Source organism: Arachis ipaensis, chromosome B7 (genome assembly GCF_059453495.1).
Source record: "Arachis ipaensis isolate K30076 ecotype BB chromosome B7, ASM5945349v1, whole genome shotgun sequence".
In the NCBI taxonomy this organism is placed as follows: domain Eukaryota; kingdom Viridiplantae; phylum Streptophyta; class Magnoliopsida; order Fabales; family Fabaceae; genus Arachis; species Arachis ipaensis.
In genome coordinates this window covers 93,706,778-93,715,930 of record NC_142442.1, presented here as the reverse complement: position 1 = coordinate 93,715,930, position 9,153 = coordinate 93,706,778, and the positions used below count along the sequence as shown (strand labels likewise).

At 41.1% G+C, this 9,153-nt stretch overlaps 2 non-coding genes across 2 annotated transcripts; both read left to right on the top strand.

Annotated features, from left to right (window-relative positions):
* Positions 1 to 529: 529 nt before the first annotated feature.
* On the top strand, positions 530 to 633 carry LOC148553396 (small nucleolar RNA R71). Its single transcript, XR_015892513.1, has one exon. It is a non-coding gene; the product is annotated as a small nucleolar RNA R71 (small nucleolar RNA).
* An 8,033-nt stretch (positions 634 to 8,666) lies between these two features.
* On the top strand, positions 8,667 to 8,773 carry LOC148553395 (small nucleolar RNA R71). Its single transcript, XR_015893850.1, has one exon. It is a non-coding gene; the product is annotated as a small nucleolar RNA R71 (small nucleolar RNA).
* Positions 8,774 to 9,153: the final 380 nt, after the last annotated feature.

Genomic DNA, 9,153 nt, shown 5'->3' with positions numbered 1-9,153 from the left:
TGATCTTAGGTTGGAGTTTTGGTATGTGGAATTGTTATGTTGGTTGTGGTTGTAAGGTTTGTGGTTTTGTGGTTGGGTTTGTTGGTTCCCCCACCCAAAGTTTGGGTGATTTTTCCATCCTGGGTTGTAAGTGTTGGAGTGTGGATCATATGATTGCCTTTGTTGGTTTCCCACATAGTTGGCCTCTTCCCAATCACCTCCTTCAATGCTTACTTCCTCTTGATCTTGTGTGTGTATTGCAGCCACTTGCTTTGTTTCTAATTGCCTGGTAAGCTCTGCTAGTTGCTTGGCAAACACCTTGTTTTGGGCTAGAATTGTATCAACATGGTTCAGCTCCATGACTCCCTTAGTGTTGTGCCTTTCTGATGCATAGTAGTACTCATTCTCAGCCACTGTCTCAATCACTTCAATGGCCTCTTCCACAGTCTTTTTCCTGTTCAATGAACCTCCTGATGAATGGTCTACAGCCTTCCTTGATTCATAAGAGAGTCCATCATAGAAAATATGCAATTGCACCCAATCATGGAACATGTCTGGTGGGCATTTCCTTGTCAAATCCTTGAATCTCTCCCATGCCTCGTAGAGAGTTTCACCATCTTGTTGTCTAAAAGTTTGAACCTCAGATCGAAGCCTATTGACCTTTTGTGGGGGGTAGAAACGTGCCAGAAACTTGCTTTCCACCTCATCCCATGTTGTTAGACTCCCCCTTGGGAATGATTCCAGCCACTTAGCTGCTTTGTCCCTAAGTGAGAATGGGAACAAAAGCAGTTTATAGGCATCTTCCTGGACTCCATTGGACTTCACAGTGTCACAAATTCTCAGGAATTTTGTGAGATGTTGGTTGGGATCTTCATTAGCACTTCCACCAAATGAACAATGATTCTCCACCAGTGATATTAGCTGTGGTTTGAGCTCGAAATTGTTGGCCTGAATGGGTGGTTTCTGGATGCTGCTACCACAATTCCCAGAGGTTGGGTTTATGTATGAACTAAGAACCCTCCTCTCAGGAATGGCATTGTTTCCATCAGCTCTCTCATGGTTGTGAACTTCTCTATCCATGTTGAGATCTAAAGCTTCCTCAAAATTGTCCTCAGATTCTCCTTCAGATTCCTCTTCTCCCACTACTCTCTTCCCTCTTGCTTCCCTTCTAAGTCTATGAAGGGTCCTCTCTGGTTCGGTATATGGAGGAGTTGATGTCTCTCCTCTCCTACCTGTCATACAAGAACACAGCACAGGCAACAAACAAGTGAAATACTCTTGGTTAATGGAAGAGTATGGTTAGAGCAATTGAGGAATTAATTCAAACAGTTAGTGAGTCAGTGAGTTAGTTGCTTGAATTTAAAGGCATAAAGAAAGAAAGCATGTAACCGAGTGCAGAAATTAAAATTCAACAAATAACTTGTACTGAATTATTCAAAACAGAAAAAAAATGCTCAATCTAGTTAACTTCCAATTTGAGAATTGTCAATCGAAAACCAATCCCCGGCAACGGCGCCATAAACTTGATGCGCATAAACTAGTTATGCTACGATTTAGGAAATTGCACGATCGGCAAAATTCCTTCCGGCAAGTGCACCGGTTATCGTTAAGTAAAAACTCACAATAGAGTGAGGTCGAATCCCACAAGGATTGGTTGAGTGAGCAATTCGGATTAGAAGTGTGTTCTAGTTGAGCGGAATCAAGATTGAGATGAGAATTGCGGAATGTAAAATTGGCGGGAAAAGTAAATGACAAGAAATTGAAATGGTGGAATCTTAAATTGCATGAATTAAAGAGCAGAAACTAAATTGCTGAAATTAAAAGGGAATGGGGGTGATTGCATGAATTGAGTTGCAGAATGTAAAGAGAAGATGGAAATCAGAATTTGGGGATTCATTGGGTTATAGGAGATATTGAGATCTCCGAATCAAAACATGTTTATCTCTTCCTCAAGCAATGCGTTCATTGAATTTTGCTTGGCAATCTTATATGATTGGATCCCAATCCCTTGGCTCACCAATTCTCTCTAAAAATGAACAAATTCCCAATCCCTTGGTTTAAATGTTCATAAGAAGAGATGATGCTCGATCACTGATTATACCACACAGTTTCATGAACCACAATTTGGTAGGATTACATGTCACAATATCCATCCAAACCCCAATCCAATTCACTGTGAGAAAGCTTCTCTAGCATGAATCCTCCATTCCTTTCCCAAGGTTCCGAAGGATTCCAAATATGGGTAGTTTCTTTCCCAAGACAACTACCCAATGGAATTAGATCGAGAAGCTTTCTAACAAAATTCAAGAGAAAAGATTGAAGAAGAAGATAAACTATTATTGATTCATTGAATTACAATAGAGCTCCCTAACCCAATGAAAGGGGGTTTAGTGAGTCATAGCTCTGAATTCAATTACAAAGATATGAAAACTAGCTAAAAGTGAAGGTAAAAGTCCCCCCTAACTTAAATTCTATCCTATTTATACACTTTCTATATTGAGCTTCTGTTGTGTTTCTTGGGCTTTGAGGCCTCTCCCTGCTTTCCTTTTGCTTTGGGTTTATGATCCATAATCTTGATGAGGCTGCTGATCCAAATTCTGTAACATTCATTGAGCCATCTTAGTGATAATCAAATAATAATACATGACTCAACAAATTGAAATTTCAGACTCATCAATTCTTCAGGCCCAATCCCATAAACCATGATATTCAATTGGGTTTCATGCCAGAGTAAGTTTAAGTTAATGTTTGTGCTCAAAGACTAACTTAAACCGCAATATTTTTGGCCCAGAAACCTTTTCCAAGAGTGGCGTTTAAGTTGCAGTTTAAGCTTAAACTGCAGCTTAAACGCCAGACACTTCCAGTGAAGCCTTTTGTAGAAGCACGTTTAAGCTTCAGTTTAAGGTTAAACTGAAGCTTAAACGTGGAAATGGAAGAAGGCAGCCCTGGAGAGTCATGTAGTCGAACACGTTTAAGCTTCAGTTTAAGGTTAAACTGAAGCTTAAACGTGGAGATAGGAAGGGCAGCCCTGGAGGTCGAACACGTTTAAGCTCCAGTTTAAGGTTAAACTGGAGCTTAAACGTGGAAGAGGAGGAAGCCATCCTGGAGGTCGAACACGTTTAAGCTCCAGTTTAAGGTTAAACTGGAGCTTAAACGTGGAAGCTGAGAAAGGTAGCCCTGGAGGTGTCGAACACGTTTAAGCTCCAGTTTAAGGTTAAACTGGAGCTTAAACGTGGAAGGGGGGAAAGGCAGCCCTGGAGGAGAGTTCTTGGTCGAACACGTTTAAGCTCCAGTTTAAGGTCAAACTGGAGCTTAAACGTGGAATGGCTCCCTGGTGCACTTCCCACTTCTGGCGTTTAACCTCCAGTTTAAGGTTAAACTGGAGGTTAAACGTGGAACTGCCCCCCTTGGTATCCTTCTCACTTCTGGCGTTTAACCTCCAGTTTAAGGTTAAACTGGAGGTTAAACTTCAATTCCAGCATTTCTTAGCCTTCATGATTCTGGCGTTTAAGCTCCAGTTTAGGCTTAAACTGGAACTTAAACTCCACATGTGATATTCAAGCTTCCTTTATTGATTTTGTTGCTTCCTTGCTTAGCCTCTTCTTCCCTGAAATCATCCAAACAATTGCATCAAAGTCTTGCAAAATTTCATGAGAAATATTCCATTCATAGTATTCAAGTAATATAACTAAAAACTCATGCAATTTGCATCAAAATCATACTGTTTGGATGGTTCATTGCTTTGTTCTTCTTTTAACCATTCTTGGTTACTTTAAGCTCAAGAAAATGCATAAAACCACTAAAACTAACAGAAAAATACTAGTGAAACTAGCCTAAGATGCTTTGGCATCAGTTACCAAGTGATGAACCACTCCTAAGAACTTATTCATCCAAGCAGATCCTTGATACAAGATCACCACAGACACATCCCTCAAGATTCAAACCCTTGGTGCCTAGCCTTATTTATTCTTTTTCTTTCTTTTTCAAATTCTTATTGTTCTTTTCTCTTTTTCTTATTAGGATCTTGTTGTTTGGTTAATCTCATAGAATGTGCTTCAAGCATGTTCTTTAGTACACATAAGGGCCCTCATACCTTATAGGTGATCCAACTTAGCTAATCTATTATCCCACTACCAACCTTGAGGACTTATTTCACCATATGAACCCTACTCTAGTTTCTTTCATAACATTCTCTTTTATTAAATTCAAAGGGCAAGCATACAAGTAAGTAGGATGAAAATGAAAACAGGTAACTTGGACCAGTACACATATGATAAAAGCACAAAAAAAAACAAACATTAAATTCTAGTGACTCAAACTAAAGAGTAACTATTAACAGGGGCACATTCATACTTCCAATTTGAGCATTTCCAAGCAGATGGAATCAAGTAACAATACAACCTTTTGGTGGTGACTTCTAGCTATCCCTTTGTTGTCATCATCCATAGCTTTTGCATCCTTTTTCACCTCCTTGGATGATGGTGCACCATTTTTCCAGAAGATTGATTGAATTCCTGCAAAGTTATTGGAAGTTGCTTGTTCCCAAAGTGCTTGAGAAATAGTTAGCATGCATATATGCTTGTGAATTTCTAAACTTAATTTAGTGTGTGAACACCAAACTTAATTCCCTGCCTAATGCAACAGATTGAATACATGCAGAGAACCTCATGTGTTTTTATTAATAAAATGACTATGAACTAGAAACTAAACTATTGTTAAGTGATTTCCCAGATTGGTTGGGGCTAGCAACTTGCCTTTGAAGAGGTGTAGTGTGATTCTAACTGAAATCTTTGGTGGAACACCAAACTTAGAATTACACATTCACTCTTGGATTGTTTTGGTGTGCAACACCAAACTTAGCTCCTCACAGTACAGGGAAAACTACTTGTAACTTTTATTGAAATGATCATGAAAAGGGAACTACCTTAGGTTGGGTTGCCTCCCAACAAAGCGCTCTTTTAGCGTCGCTAGCTCGATGATTTGCCTTTGTCAGGGTGATTGGTAATGCTTCAAATCTTCTCCCCTCACAGTGAATCTATCTCCATTGGCTTCATTAAGGATCTCCACATGTTCTAAGGAGAGAATTCTGCTAATGGTGAAAACTTTAGGCAGCTGAGATGGGATGGTGGGGAGATGAGGTGGGATAACTGGCAGATAAGCTGATATCACTTTATCCCCTAGAGAGAAATCCTCTGTAGGGATCTTCTTGTTCCTCCATCCCCTTGGTGCCTTCTTCCTTGTTTCTTTTAACTCTACCCTGCTCCTTGTGGCCTCCTTTCCCAGGAAAATTTTGTTGCTGGTCTCATATGATTCTGGTGGGTTTGGCTCCTCTTGGGTTTCCTTTAACTGTTGCACCTTCTGACTGTTTTGTTTACCAACCAAAGGGATTCCCAGGTGTATAGTTTGTGCTTCAGTGCTTGTTTCTTCCACCAGTGCCTTGTCGTGATCTTCCTTTGGTTCCTTGTTTTCTTGATCTGCTTCTTGTGAGGGTTTGAAGACATTGAATGCGAGTTGTTCATCATGTATCCTCAGTATTAGCTCTCCTCGCTCCACATCTATAAGCGCTCTGGCTGTAGCTAGGAATGGTCTTCCCAATATGATTGGGTGAAGGTGACTCTCTTCCATTTCGAACATGACAAAGTCTGTGGGAAGGAAGTAGTTTCCAACCTTTACCAACACATTTTTAACCACTCCTACTGCTTGTTTTTGAGTTTTGTCAGCCAGCTTGATGACTACGTCTGTGGGTGTTAGCTCATTGATCTGCAGCTTCTTTATGAGGGATAAAGGCATTAAGTTGATGCTTGCTCCTAGGTCACAGAGTCCTTTATCAAACCTTGTTTCTCCTGTGGCAAAGGGGATGTGAAAACTCCCTGGATCCTTCCTTTTTGTAGGCAACTCTGGTTGAATGAGAGCACTGGTGCACGAATTGTGAATCACACTTTTCACAACGCGTACCACTAACCAGCAAGTGCACTGGGTCGTCCAAGTAATACCTCACGTGAGTAAGGGTCGAATCCCACGGAGATTGTTGGTTTGAAGCAATCTATGGTTATCTTGTAGATCTTAGTCAGGAAGTCAATTATGTTTATCAGTTGAATTGCGAATAAACAATAGAGCATGGATTAAAGGTTACTTGTTATGCAGTAATGGAGAATATGTTGGAGTTTTTGGAGATGCTTTGTCTTCTGAATCTCTGCTTTCCTCTGTCTTCTTGTTCACGCACGCACGTCCTCCTATGGCAAGCTATGTGTTGGTGGATCACCGTTGTCAATGGCTACCTTCCATCCTTCCAGTGAAAACTATGCTCACGCGCTCTGTCACAGCACGGCTAATCACCGGTTGGTTCTCGATCCGGTTGGAATAGGAATTACTATCCTTTTGCGTCTGTCACTAACGCCCAGCCTTCAGGAGTTTGAAGCTCGTCACAGTCATTCAATCCTTGAATCCTACTCGGAATACCACAGACAAGGTTTAGACTTTCTGGATTCTCATGAATGCCGCCATCAGTTCTAGCTTATACCACGGAGATTCTGATTAAGAGATCTCAGAGATACTCATTCAATCAAATATAGAACGGAGGTGGTTGTCAGGCACACGTTCATGGTTTGAGGAAGGTGATGAATGTCACTGATCATCACCTTCATCACAGTTAAGCACGAATGAACATCTTAGATAGGAACAAGCGTGTTTGAATAGAAAACAGAAATACTTGCATTAATTCATCGAGACACAGCAGAGCTCCTCACCCCCAACAATGGGGTTTAGAGACTCATGCCGTCAGAGAATACCAAGTTCAGATCCAAAATGTCATGAGATACAAAATAAGTCTCTAAAAGTTGTTTAAATACTAAACTAGTAGCCTAGGTTTACAAAAATTGGATAACCTATGATGGATGATGCAGAAATTCACTTCTGGGGCCCACTTCTGTGTGCTGGGGCCCACTTGGTGTGTGCTGGGGCTGAGACTTAAGCAATTCACGTGCAGAGGCTATTTGTGGAGTTGAACGCCAGTTTTTGTGCCAGTTTGGGCGTTCAACTCCAGTTTTTTATCCTTTTCTGGCGCTGGACGCCAGACTTGGGCAGAGGACTGGCGTTGAACGCCAGTTTACGTCGTCTATTCTTGTGCAAAGTATGGACTATTATATATTGCTGGAAAGCCCGGGATGTCTACTTTCCAACGCAATTGGAAGCACGCCATTTCGAGTTCTGTAGCTCCAGAAAATCCACTTTGAGTGCAGGGAGGTCAGAATCCAACAGCATCAGCAGTCCTTTTTCAGCCTGAATCAGATTTTTGCTCAGCTCCTTCAATTTCAGCCAGAAAAATACCTGAAATTACAGAAAAACACACAACTCATAGTAAAGTCCAGAAATATGAATTTTTCCTAAAAACTAATAAAAATAGACCAAAAACTAACTAAAACATACTCAAAACTATATGAAATTATCCCCAAAAAGCGTATAAAATATCCGCTCATCAAGCACTGCACTCCTTATTCATCGCTATTGTTTGCCCTCCTTTGAGTGAGCTTTTCCTGGTCAGCCGCTCCTTCATGCACTTAATATATGAGGGCATTTGTTGGAGAGCCTTGATGAATGGTATGTTTACGTGAAGGGATACAAACATGTCGAGGAACTTTGAGTATATTCTCTTTTCTACGCCACCCTTGAGTCTTTGGAGAAAAGGTGCATAGAGGTTCAGAATCTCCTTCTGTGTAGTTTTGGTTTCTTGGTGACCCTCTTCCTGTTTCTCTGCTGAAGTATCTCCAGAGTGTTCGAAGGGTTTGTTCAGCTCTTCCTCAGTCCTCCTATCACTTATAGTAACCATCTTGCATTCTTCCCATCTTACTTTCTTTGTTTCACCTCTCGGGTTTTGCTCTGTGTCACTTGGGAAGCTGTCAGTAGGTTTAGGAATCTTCTCAGAAAGGTATCCCACTTGAAATTCTAGCCTCTTGATGGTGTCTCCCAGGTTTTTGATATTGGCTCGCACCTCCTCCTTGAACACCTTGTTATCTTGGATTTCCTTAGATATGCCTTCAAGTAGAGTCTCAATCCTTGAGAGTCTATCTTCAGATGATGGTGAGTTGAGATTGAAGGAATGAGAAGGGCCATTTTGGTTTTGATATGGATGTTGAGAGATGTTGTAAGGTGGGTGCTGATATGATCTCTGTGTGGAATGTTGGTGAGCTTCATTGTTGTTGGGGTTGTGACGTCTCTGATCTTGGCCTTGATCTTGTTGATTTCCCCACCCAAAGTTTGGGTGGTTCCTCCAACCAGGATTATAAGTTTTGGAGTATGGATCATGGGTCTGCCTAAGTGAATTCCCAATGTAGTTGGCTTTTTCTTGATAATCCTCTGCCTTTGCATTCACTCCTTCTTGAGCTGCTGATGAGGTAGTGATTACTGCTACTTGGTTTCTTTCCATCTTCTTGGTAAGGTCAGCCAGCTGCTTAGTGATCATCTTGTTTTGAGCCAGTAGTGCATCCACGTTGTTTAGCTCCATCACTTCTCTAGCGTTGCCTCTTTCAGAAGCATAGAAATAGTCATTCTCAGCTACAGTATCAATGACATTTATGGCTTCTTCAATGGTCTTCTTCTTGTTCAGAGACCCCCCAGATGAGTGGTCTACTGCCTTCTTTGATTCGTAAGAAATACCTTCATAGAAAAGGTGTAACTGCACCAATTCATTGAACATATCTGGCAGGCACCTTCTTGTCAAGTCCTTAAACCTCTCCCATGCTTCATAGAGAGTTTCACCATCTTGTTGCCTGAAGGTTTGAACCTCAGCTCTCAACCTGTTGATTCTTTGAGGAGGATAGAATCTCGCCAAGAATTTGTTCACACATCTTCCCAAGTTGTTAAACTCTCCTTCGGGAAAGATTCTAGCCATTTAGATGCTTTGTCCTTGAGTGAAAAGGGGAACAAAAGCAATCTATAGGTGTCAGGATGAACACCATTAGACTTCACAGTATCACATATCCTCAGGAAGGTGGTTAGATGTTGATTGGGGTCTTCTTGGACACTTCCTCCAAATGAACAGATGTTCTGAACAAGGGTGATGAGCTGTGGCTTTAGTTCAAAGTTATTAGCATGTATGGTTGGCTTTTGGATGCTACTTCCATAGTTTCCTGGGTTTGGATTTATATAAGAGCCTAAAACTCTTCTCTCTTGTCCAGC